Here is a 13658-nt window from a genome sequence, read left to right on the forward strand (position 1 = left end):
ATTGACTGATATGTTATCCCATGGTAATGAATGATATGTTGAACATCTTCATTATTAACTAAAACAAACTCAAAGATATCATTGTTCAACAATTTAAAAAAGAATATGGTACCCAAAATGACTTAATTTTGGTTCTCATTATCTAAAAAATGACTTCATATCACAATAAAAAAAATTGATATAAGCGACGGCTAAATAAACTTAAGAAAATAACTATACATATCTAAATACAATTTAGGATGTAATTGAAATTTTTTTACCAAACAAATTCAATTATATTTAAATAATATTACAATATGAATGCTTAGAATAATATTTAAATAATAGAAAAATCAAATCTCAATGAATAAATAAGAGATGAAATCGAAAAATCAACTCTAAAATTTAGAAATCCATAAAAGAGTAATGAAGTAGAAAATTAAATTATATTCTAGAAATGTAAAGAGAAATAATAAAAGACGGAAGCTAATGAAATAACTTGTATTGAAATTAACTGAAGTTGTATAAGAATGTGAAAATAGTTGAAAGTAAAAATATTAAAGAAGCTTCGTAAAAGTAGACATTATATATATATATATATATATATATATATTATTCTCAATAATAAAAAAATAGATATATAATTTAATGTAATTATAAATATAAAAAAAATCATTCGTATTTAAAGGATAGTTATTTGCTCCTTCAAATTCATGAATTCAACGATAATGACATTAGAATTATAGAATTTTGAGAAACATATATATAAAAGAAAGCCTATGAAAAATAAGTCACACTTAAAAACTGATTATAAAAAATATAATAATTAAGATCTCATTTTAGGTTCCTAAAAAAGATTTTCGTACAAAAATATTTTTAAAAAATTTAAAACATTTAAATTAGTTAGAGGATAAGAGTTAAAAGAAAACAAAATATAACTATTTGAATTCTTATATTTCAAACATTTTTCGAAAATATAAAAAGGATTTTTTTTTATGTGAAAAACAATAAAAACTGGTAATAAAAGTTAGTATACTATCAAACTAATATTTCACTCTCAAGAATTTATCTATAATATTTTTACTTTCTTTGTATAGGAATGGAAGGAAAGATGTGTGAAATAAAAAGAAAGTTCAACTTTTTACTCTTTAAATGAAGATGGACACGATTATAATTACATGATATTATAATCGTTTTCATGTTTTGCATTCTTTATTATAATTTTTTTACTTTAATATCTATTGATATTAGATGATGTAGGTTATAAAAGAAATTGAAAATCCTTCAAATTTATTTTTTATTATTATGTAAAAAAATAAAACTAGTTCGAAACTGAAATTTGAAAAATTATAATTGAAAACTATAATGAAACTTATATACAAACATAAATGACTTATGGAAGTTACATTACAACTTTATTTATGAATCTAATGAGAGAATGTTTTTTTGGCTCAGACGCTTTTCCATGTTCTCTGCTTCACCCCATATCAGATACACCGTTGTGTTCTTCACCACCAATCCATTACCAATGTTCACAAATATCTCCACATTGTCTCCACATTCTAAATTTGACATTATGCCATCCCAATCTTCATCTTTAAAGGAAATTACTGTGCCATGGTGGTGTATATGGAATGTACACTTTGTGTAATTAACAATTACGACAGTAGTAAATTCAGGTTCAATGATCTTAGGAGTTGATAAATAAACAACACACAAAATGATTCCTTTCATATCACCATCTTCAGGCACAACGAAAGAAACAGAGTGTCCCTCACCCATATGGGCCAAACAATAAGGATCATTCACAGCTGGGAGACAAACATCACCACACTCACTGCTTGACAATACCTGCACCATAACATAAAAGCCTTGTTCATTTATCTAATTTTTCTATTCAAATTCTCTTCTATAATCATTATTTTAACATTAATAATTACAGAGTCGGCATTTATAATCAAACAAACAACAATTCAGTACATAATCAAACCATACCGATGGTAATTAATCTAAACAAATCTAATTGATAGTTTTGTTCTATATGTATCATCATTACGTCGTTAGTGATTTACAAAGCATTTATGTTTTTGTTTGTTTTAGTGTATTTCTTCGACGAATGGAAATATAACAATCGTGAAGCCAGTAAAATAAAGTAAGAAAGTATTGAAATAAAACAAAAATCACTTGATTACCAAAATCAGAAACTTCTAGACGAGGTTCTATGGTAATAGGAATTAAGCATGTTGTTCTTACCCGCTCTAATAATCATATTAAAGAACGTCACTCAATAAGATTTTTTAAATCTTTTCGTAGAACACTCAATCTACATTTATTTGAATCATATTTACGTATTATAATTAAATATCTATAAATTGATATGTTAGTCATTGTTTTACTATTTATTAAACTTTCCGGATAAATATTATTTTAATAAGAATATGAATTTATAATCTAGATCCTATAAATATAACTACTATTTATGAAAAATATTTGATAAACAATTACTATCACTTTATTCTAAAATATCTTAACTCCCTTAGCATCAAATAATCTTTTGAGATGGATCTTACATCTCAAAAGCAAGAAGACTCTTTTCAAACAAAAGAAACAATAAAAATACTACCTTTAGATCTTGCCATTTGTCCGTGAGTCCAAATTCAAGATCCCGCTAATAACAAGTGCTAAAATTGATTATTGTAGTTTGACTCATATATTTCATTAGGATTGTTTTATTATGTTCTCTTGATTATTAACTAAAATGATATAGTGACTGTAAGAAACAGAGACAAAGCTAGAGAAGAACCTCAGATATGTTATCGCTCACAGCAGTGAAGAATTGATGGTATGCTCCAACACCAATCAAAGAACACCTGAAGTGCTGCTTTGAAATTCCTGATTCTGTGATATTCGCGAAATATTCAACTAAAATATTTTTCACTTGCTTAGATAATTGAAATTCGGTGTCACATGCTACCAAAACACTTCGAATATTTGCAAGTGTGCTAAGCAATGGTGCAATATCAATCGTATTATCCTCCATATCCATGCAAAACGAATGAATATAAGAGATGGGATTCATTATTGGGGACATCCAAGACCGAATGATAGAAGGAAAAATATTATGAGACAATCCCTCAAATCCACGTAGGGATATATATCCAATGCTTTTTGAGCTTACAATTGAAAAAGGAACTTCTTTCACAGCTGTATTTTCAGAAATTAGAGTTATCAAGGATTCCAACTTTGCTATATCTTTATCCATTATGTCAATCTTGGAACAACCAGAGAGAATGAAGGTTCTTAAAGATTTCAAGTCATATATCTCTGTTGGAAGATTGTTTAGACTTGTACAGTCTTTCAAATTTAGCAGTATAAGACTGTTGAGTGATCCAATAGATGGGTGTACTTTGCTCAATCTCGAACAATATTTGAAAATAAGGTGTTCAAGACTTGGTAATCCGGTAAAGTCAGGGGTTGTAGTTAAATGCTGGGAGTGACTGAGGTTAAGGACTTTTAGCGATGTCATAACCTGCACCAAGATAGTTTTTCATTTTAGACATATTAGAGTACAAATTAAAAATGAAGTAATAGGAAGCTACTAATTTATTTTAATTAAGTTGTATTTTAACGAGAAGTGGATCGAAATAAAACCTGGGGTGTTTTCCAGAGAAATCGAAGAAGACTGCGTTTTAAATCAATAGCTATTGCATCATGCTGATAAAAGTTGTTAGGTAGACGTTCTGAAGAAAGCCCATGCGAACTGATCCATCTTAGTTTCTTAAGAAGGTACTCAGAATTTGCAGTCGGTGGTACATTAAAGAAGTAATTGATAGGCAACCACTGCGTGGCTCTTTTCTCCTGTGATGAAAATTCCACATATAAACAAATGTACTGCACAAGAGAAAGAAAACGCTTTCAAAAGAAGTTTCAAACCACATGTAAAGAATGTTCTTACATATTTCGTATTAAACCACAGTCGGCTGTTCTTCCCAAGATCCTTTCCTGAATTTTCATAAATAATTTTTATTCCGATTTCTTGTAGAAAATGATGCATTCCAAATTTGTTCTTGTTAATTTTGATGAGGTTACGCTCGATAAGAACTCTTATTCCAATATCAGCGTCTACTCCACAGCCATTTAGGATCTTCCTTACATAGGCTCTGCCCTTACCAACAAAGAAACAACATACATCAAGGAATATATCTTTTTCCATTTCATTCAGTGAACCTTCTATGCTTACTTGTATTATCTCTCGAGTAGCATGCATGCTAAGCATCGCGATCGGAAATTTAAACAATAAACTTTTCCATTCTTTTTTGGTCTTTTGATATAAAGTACTTCCAACGACTTCAAGAGCTAGTGGTAGACCTCCACAATAACTAACTACTCTTCTTGCAAGTTCTTTGTATTCTTCTTTTGGTTTTGGTTCTCTAAATGCGTGCCAACTAAGAAGCTCAAGGGACTCCTCTTCGTTCATTAGGTTTATCCGAAATACAGAATTATCTTGATCTCTCAGCCGTATTCCATATGTTGATGTAACGATTATAACAGTTCCTTCAACTAACAATTTAAGACAATCCCTTAGGTCGAATAAATTAGAGTAAAAAACATCGTCAAGTACAATCAGAACCCTTTTTCCTAAAAGTCTTTCCCGAATCATACTTCTTCCCACATCAACGCTAGGAATCTCCACCTTTTGTTTTAGGACATCTAAAAGAAGTTGTTCTAGTAAACGAAGAAGCCCTCTTATTCCGCTAACATGTGAAATATTTTCAATGAAACTTTTATGCTTGAATGTCCAATGAATTTGATTGTAGATCGCTTTGGCAAGAGTTGTTTTACCAGATCCGTGCTCTCCTAATATCTCTATCATACAAACTTCAGTGGATTTATTTTTGATAGTTCGAATCAGATCTTCCACGTGGGATTGTAATCCAACAGGAAATTTAGTAGCAGACAAGACTGGTAAATTAACAACGCTCTTAACAATTTTCTCCACTAATTGAGCATCACTCCTTCAAGTTCAAGAGCAATAATAGAAGTAGTCATGTATTAAGAAAATGAAATCCGAGGCTTAAAAGATGGTTGATTGAGTGAGTGATGTACCTGTGATTGCTCTCATCCCATCCAAAGAAATTTGCAGCTTTGGTGAGTGCATGACTCCACCTGGACATTCCATCCTCCAGTTCTTGTCCTGAAAATGTTTCTTGTGCTGTTGCGTTCAAAGCTTTTCCAAAGTCACCCTTCTGAAGACGTACATCAGATGGCTGGATTTCATAATATACAGGCAGAACATGTCGGCAATAAGTTTGGTGCCATTTGATGATTTGTTGAAGCTGATGAAGACACCAAGCAGATTGAGAATAGGTTTGGGTGAAAACAACAATTGCTACCCGACAGTGGCTGAGAATAGGTTCTTGGATGTGAGATGACTTCACTGCATTGGGGTGATGAAGGAAAGTGGTGAGACCAACAGTAGAGAGGGCAGAATTGAGATGAGAAACAAATTTTCTGTGGATGTCTTCTCCAGTGAAGTTGATGAGCACATCGTACTTCCGTGGGAGTTTGTATGATGAGGAGGCGTTATCCATGGAAAGGAATTTATGAGATGTCATCAATAGTTAGAAAGAAAGCAATACTGCAAATGAAGAAGATGAATGCATCTTAGAACAATTATATAGTTTTAATCTTTTATTCATAAATGTTAAATACAATGTATAGAATACAAAGTTATAAAATGCATAAAATGAAAAGGACAAGTAGAAAATGATATAATCGAAATGAGAAAGGAAAGGAGAAAGGGAGAATATAAAATAAGAAAACGATGAAAAAAAGGACTCAATTAAAAACTGAAAGCAACAAGGGTGTACGAAAAATAAATTAAAATCAGAATAAAGAGGATTAATTAAAGTAAAAAGGATAAAATGTAATAGAATAAAATAAAATCAGAACAAAATGGGAAAAATGAAAGACAAACAAACAAAATAAATCGAGATGGAAAAGAGATTAAAATAAAATAAATAAAAATAAGAAAAACATAAAGAAAGAGAATAAAATAGCCTTACTTGATCCCTCACAAATTTAATTATTTAGGAATTCACACAATTAATACTGCAAGACAGAGAAGGAGACGTTAAATACAATGTAATTTTAATCTTTTATTCATAAATGTAGAATACAATGTTAACACATATATCATCACATTTGAATTTTTATCACATTTTTGTTGGACTTTTGCAGTTGGTCACCCATGGACCTTGAGCGTGTCGTATCGGTCGTTAAGTTGAGTTTAACGTGTAGTATAATTATAATCGATTTCACTTTAAATTTTGAAGTAATTTGTCATTTGAACAACACTATGATAGACAAAAGGATGCTAATATGTAATTGTTTTTAAACATTTCTAAAAATCTCGTAAATTGTCCATCTTGTTCATATTTTATCCTATTACGATAGAAAAGAATAACTGTCAATAAGAATATTCTTTTCCAGTAACGAATATTCTTTTTCCCCTTGTATTCTTTCGCTTCATAACAATAAATAAATAGTTAGAGAAAAGGAAAGATGGAAGAGAATACGAAAAAGTTATAAAATGCATAAAGTGAAAACAAAGTAGAAAATGTTTATACCCAATTAAGCTCGTTTGCTGAAAAGCTATGAAATTAGGCTTTTATTTCATGCACCCACAATTTCTTTCTTTTTTCCTGAATCCCTAACAATTTATTTTTAAAATAATCGTTAGGTTAGATATGTTTTTAGTTGTTCAATTTTATTTTTGTTTTCATTCCTCTTTCAAACTTTAGTACAATTTTATCATTGTTTTTAAGAAAATTATAATTTTTTTTCTCTAAAATTAACTAACCGAGATAAAAACATGCTCTGGCTAATGTTTGACCATGTAATTTTTTTTTCTCTAACATTAAGTCAATCTTTCCCTGAGCTTCTCTCTCCGTCTTCTTCCTCCTTCCTTGTATTTTCGAGCTTCTCTCCCTCCTCTCTCTCTCCGTCTCTGAGTGTTAAAGTGTATACACTCACCAGACATTTCTCTTTTTGGGAAGCACAATGCAATTAACTCAAAAAAATAAAGTAAAATGACGGTCTTCCACCCTGGGATCATGTTCCATTTGGTCGACCTGAGCATACTTATAAAGCTTCTCATTAACAGTACATGGAGATCCTTCTCAATCAAAGCCCCGTTCTCGTCACAGGCATTCTTCAAGAACAAAGCCCAATTCATCTCAGTCCCGGTCAAGTAAAACGCTCTGGTTGCAAGTTGCAAGTGGTGGTGATTAAAGAAGCACACGTCAGCAATGGCAAAAGCAGTGTAGTTGAGGTGACGGATATGGTGGTTACTATAGTTAACTTTTTGTTTTCTGAGGCTACGATTTCATCTAATCTGCTTCCAATGTGCCTATCACGTTATGCTCATGAAACAAAAAGGGAAATGAGTAAATTCTAGCAAAGACTAGGATATTCAACCATGGTTTCTTTTTCATTTTAGTGCATAATTTTGTCTTGCGTAAAAGATAATTTTGTTGTTATATCGAACGAAATTAATTATTTTGAAATTACTTTCCATAAACATATCTGCACATACAAAATTATTATTACTAGTAATTTATAGTCAATGTTTTTATCTATTAAAGAAAATGAAAATGAGAATTTAATAATTTAATGTTAAAGGTACAGTTGAAAGTTTTGATTTCATTAGCAAGAAGCAAAGCAACGGAAATCTCAGCCTGCACAGTCTCTTGGCATTTCCCTCCGGCCTGCATCTCCATCGTTGACACATGTTCCAAGCAGTTACTCACCTCCTTCCTCATCCCTCCTCCGCCTTCATCCATCGCTCCCTTCGTCACCGCCCTCCGCTGGTCACCCCTCCTTCTCAACCGCCACCTTCTCTCCTCTAAGCCCTCCTCCAACCACCTCCTCCTCGCCGCCAGAGACCGGCAGGGCCGCATTGCGCTCCTCGATTTCCGCCTCCAGTCCGCCATGATTTCGTATATGTTTTTATTTTTTACTATTTTTGAATAGTTTTTTGTTTATTTGAGCAATCTAAGTAAGAGTTTTAGTAAAAGTCAATATAAATTATCCAAACTAATCAGAGAAGAATTACAAAACTTATAAAAATGCATCTCACATTTGTATAAGTTTAATAATCACACACTACAGAACTTCTAATAAGTATGCTTCGTCAAACTAAACTCCTTCTTGAACTCCACAAGGTCATGAATGGATGCCCTCAGTGAAGCCGAGTCAAGATTTACTGTCGGGTGGCGTTGGAGGAAGCGGGAGACCTTACGGCCGCTAGGGAGAGCAGAGGAAGAAGGAGGGAGAGAAGCTCGAAGATGCAAGGAAGGAGACGGAGAGAGAGAAAAGGGAGAGAAGCTCGATGCAAGGAAAGAGACGGAAGGAGAGAAGCATAGGAAAGATTGACTTCAGAGAAAGAAAAAATGATGTGGCTACACGTTAGGCAATTCAGCCTAATTATATTTTCCTTAAGGACAAGGATTAAAGTGTATCAAAATTTGAAAGAGGGAAGAAAACTAAAATCACTTGATAGTCGAGGGATTAAAAACATCTTTAACCCATAATCATTTTATCCTCTGGAAAATTGACTTTCAAATTATAAATTTCAAAAGTTTTCCGAAACAAAGATTTTGGAATTTTCGAAATAAAATTTCTGAAATAAAACTTGACAAATATTATTTTTTGATATTTACTAACATATAATAAAATAATTATTTAAAAATATCAAATAAAATATATTAAGATATATTTTTCCCAAATTATATTTTATTATAAATATTTATTAATTATTAAAGCTTTTTTTTGTAGAAAAAATAGAGAAAATTACAAGATTTAATTTTTGTTGATTGTTTGCTCTTCCTAGTTTAGCCAAATTTCCTCACTTTTTTCCATGCTTTTCTTGCCTTCTTACAATGCTTAACTGGACTTCACTTCTTGTGATTTTGATTATTTTATATTCTTGGATTTATCTTTAAGATTCATGAATCTTTAACCAATTTATTTCCACACCTCAATAAGCTTAATTAACTTAAATGCAGTTCCACTAACACACATCAAAATATCCATAGAATATTTATGCAACTAAAAAGTTAATTTTATTATGTTTTTGTATCTCATGTTTAATAAACCCAATTATAACAAATCCTAATTAAAATATTCTTTTAAAGTATAAAAACCAATTAAGAATCCAATATTTAAGGCTAAATAAGGGCATAAATATGCACTCATCACATAGCCATGTTCATTGTGGTAAGATCTTTGGATTTAGATATTATACCGTGACTTTAGGTTTCCATTTTCTATTTCAAGTCTTCAAGATTTTGTTATTCAGTTCTTTCTCGTCAAAGATCTTTCCAAGAGCCAACAAATGATTCACTATGTGGGTAAATCTTTTTTGGACATCATAGATGTTTTCTCCATTCTAAAAAGAAAAAGAATGGTGTAGAGGTGACATACCTTTATAGCTTTCAGTACTCTCCTCTTTCTTCTTTGATGATTGTCGTTGACAGAACCCTTATGGGTGAGAACCTATTTTTTTTTCTATACTCTCTTTCTATTATTTCTGCATGCTTCTCTCTGTTTTTTTCGTTTTCCTTTTTTCTATGACAGAATGCGTATTTATACACACCCATTATAATATTATGGAAATGTTGCCTTAATTGTGAAAAAACAAAATAGGGAAAGAAATGGTCATGGTTGCCAGAAAACAAATTAAATAATATTCAAAACATTGATTATCATTATTGTCAGAAAATCATATTTTCCTCTTTAAAAGCAACTGATGCAACAAATTATATTAATATACTATTTTAATTATTGTTTATAATTATTAGCATAATATTAATTCAAATTATTACCATATTAAACTAACATTTCAAAAATATTGTGTTTGGTATTAAAGTTATTATTTTATCCCTTTTTAACCACCATTAATTATTATTCTCTTATTTTTTTTTTATTGATTTACTTACCCAGACGAAATTGGGTGTTGACAGCTGCCCCTCTTTATTTGGATTTTTCTAGATAACATGAACCTTAGAGTTTTTGTGTTATCATACTAAGAGCTAAATAAAGATAATGACACTAATTTCATTTGCGTCCAAAGAAAAGATTACCTCGAAGCGTACCTGGTAGAGCATGTAGCAATCTTGTGGATCTTGCTGAAGAGCCGTGACACCTCGTATAACTTGATGGTGAGGCGCACGAACCTCGTAAAATTTGATGGTGAGGTGCACGACCCTCGTAAAATTAAATGGAGAGGCGCACAAACCTCATATAACTTGATGGTGAGGCGCACGAACCTCGTAAAATTAAATGAAGAGGCGCACGAACCCCGTAACTTGATGGTGAGGCGCACGAACCTCGTAAAATTAAATGGAGAGGCGCACGAACCTCGTAACTTGATGGTAAGGCGCACGAACATCGTAAAATTAAATGGAGAGGCACACGAACCACGTAACTTGACGGTGAGGCGCACGAACCTCGTAAAATTAAATGGAGAGGCACACGAACCTCGTAACTTGATGGTGAGGTGCACGAACCTCGTAAAATTAAATGGAGAGGCGCACGAACCTCGTAACTTGATGGTGAGGCACACGAACCTCGTAACTTGATGGTGAGGCGCACGAACCTCGTCAAATTAAATGGAGAGGCGCACGTAACTTGATGGTGAGGCGCACGAACCTCGTAAAATTAAATGGAGAGGCACACGAACCACGTAACTTGACGGTGAGGCGCACGAACCTCGTAAAATTAAATGGAGAGGCACACGAACCTCGTAACTTGACGGTGAGGTGCACGAACCTCGTAAAATTAAATGGAGAGGCGCACGAACCTCGTAACTTGATGGTGAGGCACACGAACCTCGTAACTTGATGGTGAGGCGCACAAACCTCGTCAAATTAAATGGAGAGGCGCACGAACCTCGTAACTTGATGGTGAGGCGCACGAACCTCGTAAAATTAAATGGAGAGGCGCACGAACCTCGTAAAATTTGATGGTGAGGCGCACGAACCTCGTATAACTAGATGATGAGGCGCACGAACCTCGTGGAGGGGGTACCACCTTTGATTTCGCTTGAGAGGTGTACTTGCCCTATGAATCTCGCTGTGGAGGGGGTATCACCTTTGATTTCGCTTAAGAGGTGTACTTGCCCTATGAATCTCGCTGTGGAGGGGGTATCACCTTTGATTTCGCTTAAGAGGTGTACTTGCCCTATGAATCTCGCTGTTGAGGGGTATCACCTTTGATTTCGCTTAAGAGGTGTACTTGCCCTATGAATCTCGCTGTGGAGGGGGTATCACCTTTGATTTCGCTTAAGAGGTGTACTTGCCCTATGAATCTCGCTGTGGAGGGGGTACCACCTTTGATTTCGCTTGAGAGGTGTACTTGCCCTATGAATCTCGTTGTGGAGGGGGTATCACCTTTGATTTCGCTTAAGAGGTGTACTTGCCCTATGAATCTCGCTGTGGAGGGGGTATCAACTTTGATTTCGCTTAAGAGGTGTACTTGCCGTATGAATCTCGCTGTGGAGGGGTATCACCTTTGATTTCGCTTAAGAGGTGTACTTGCCCTATGAATCTCGCTGTGGAGGGGGTATCACCTTTGATTTCGCTTAAGAGGTGTACTTGCCCTATGAATCTCGCTGTGAAGGGGGTATCACCTTTGATTTCGCTTAAGAGGTGTACTTGCCCTATGAATCTCGTTGTGAAGGGGTTATCACCTTTGATTTCGCTTAAGAGGTGTACTTGCCCTATGAATCTTACTGTGGAGGGGTATCACCTTTGATTTCGCTTAAGAGGTGTACTTGCCCTATGAATCTCGCTGTGGAGGGGGTATCACCTTTGATTTCGCTTAAGAGGTTTATTTGCCCTATGAATCTCGCTATGGAGGGGTTTCACCTTTGATTTCGCTTAAGATGTGTACTTGCCCTATGAATCTCGCTGTGGAGGGGGTATCACCTTTGCTTTCACTTAAGAGTTGTACACTCTCTATGAATCTCGCTGTGGAGGGGGTATCACCTTTGATTTCGCTTAAGAGGTGTACTTACCCTATGAATTTCGCTGGAGAGATGTATAAACCTTGTTTTTTTTTAAGAAAAATGAGATTTGGTGTCAGGATGAAAACTGGGCTTGAGTGCTAGGATGAAAACTAGGCTTTGGTGCTAGGATGAAAACTAGGCTTGTGTGCCAGGATGAAAGCTGGGTTTTTTTTTTGTGCCAGAATGAAAACTGGGCTTCGGTGCCGGGATGAAAACTGGGCTTTTTTTTTTGAATTCTTTGGTGCTAGGATGAAAACTAGGTTCTTTTTTTTTGTGTGCCAGAATGAAAACTAGGCTTCGGTGCCAGGATGAAAACTGGGCTTTGGTGATAGTTATGAGTGGGGGCATGACCTCCCCATATGGGTATTGCTGATGTTGCATGCACTCCCCTTTCCTTCTCTTTTTCAGGTTTAAAACAAATTTTTTGGAATAGTGGCCGAAGATTTAATTTTCCCATTCTTCAGCCCAATCTCGATTCTTTCGGTTATGGTGATAATACCAACGAAATTGGGAGTCACACTTTCGATCATATGCTCATGAAAAGGTGGTTGTAGTGTGCTCACAAACATTGCAACCATTTTCTTGTTGTATAGAGGTGACTCCACCTGTGCTGCCAATTCTCTCTATCGTTGCGCATACTCCTTAAAAGACTCCTCCTCTTTCTTTGCCATGTGGTGTAATTGTAACCTATTTGGCGCGATGTGCATATTGTATTTGTACTGCCTTACAAAGGCGTCTGCCAAATCTGCCCAAGAACGGATATGAGAGGATTCCAGATGTGTATACCAACGCTGCTTCGGTCAAGCTGTCTTGAAAGAAATGGATAAGTAATTTTTCGTCATAGCGTAAGCAACCATTTTCCGGCAATACATGGTCAAGTAGTTCTTGAGGCATGTGTTACCCTTGTACTTCTCGAATTCTGTCACCTTGAACTTGTGTTGAATTGTCACTCCTGGGGCCAAACTCAACTTCGCCATGTCACCAAATCCGTAACTTTCAAACCCCTCTATGGCCTTTAGCCTGACTTCCAACACTTTAAGTTTACTTTTCACTTTCTCTATGTCTTTATGCATGGTGGCCTTAGTTGAAACATCATGTGCAACAACTGTGTGAGGAGACTTGGATATTTCATTCACCTTCGTCTGTGTCATGTGGATAGGCCCTTGAGCGCTAGTACGCTATTGGTTATGGGAAATGCCAAAGAAGTGTGTTCCTCCATTGAGTGATCTCCAATGGATGGTGTGTAACCTGGTGGCAAACCATACATTGGAAACGTGAATTGTGTGTCCACAACGTTATGTGCCGGAGGATGAGCCTTATCCTCAGCCTTTACAAATGAAGTCTTTCTTTTAACCTTCATGGCTTTCAAAGCTTCCAAGATTTGACCGATTTGATCCTTTAGTTGGTTAATATTAGCCTTTACATCTTCACGTTCCTCTTCCTCAAACTTTCATAACTTCAGAATTTGCTCGAGTCCTATAAGGATGTCGTGGAAGTCCCGTCGTTTTTTTTTACTTTTGTTACCTTTTGGCCTTTAGTACTTCCCTACATTCTACACCATGGTAATGCGTGCTTGATGTATTGATATATGGGTGGAAATTCGCGTGAG

General features: G+C 34.7%; 1 pseudogene across 1 annotated transcript; it reads right to left on the reverse strand.

The window, feature by feature from the left end:
- Positions 1 to 1366: 1366 nt before the first annotated feature.
- On the reverse strand, positions 1367 to 5605 carry LOC148190682 (disease resistance protein RPV1-like; annotated as a pseudogene). Its single transcript, XR_015782887.1, has 5 exons — positions 5086 to 5605; positions 3935 to 4994; positions 3631 to 3837; positions 2783 to 3508; positions 1367 to 1830 (listed from the first exon to the last, which is right to left on the reverse strand). The product of XR_015782887.1 is annotated as a disease resistance protein RPV1-like (transcript).
- Positions 5606 to 13658: the final 8053 nt, after the last annotated feature.

This window comes from Vigna umbellata, chromosome 11, assembly GCF_029865625.1.
Source record: "Vigna umbellata cultivar VRB3 chromosome 11, Vumbellata_1.0, whole genome shotgun sequence".
NCBI classification, from domain to species: Eukaryota; Viridiplantae; Streptophyta; class Magnoliopsida; order Fabales; family Fabaceae; genus Vigna; species Vigna umbellata.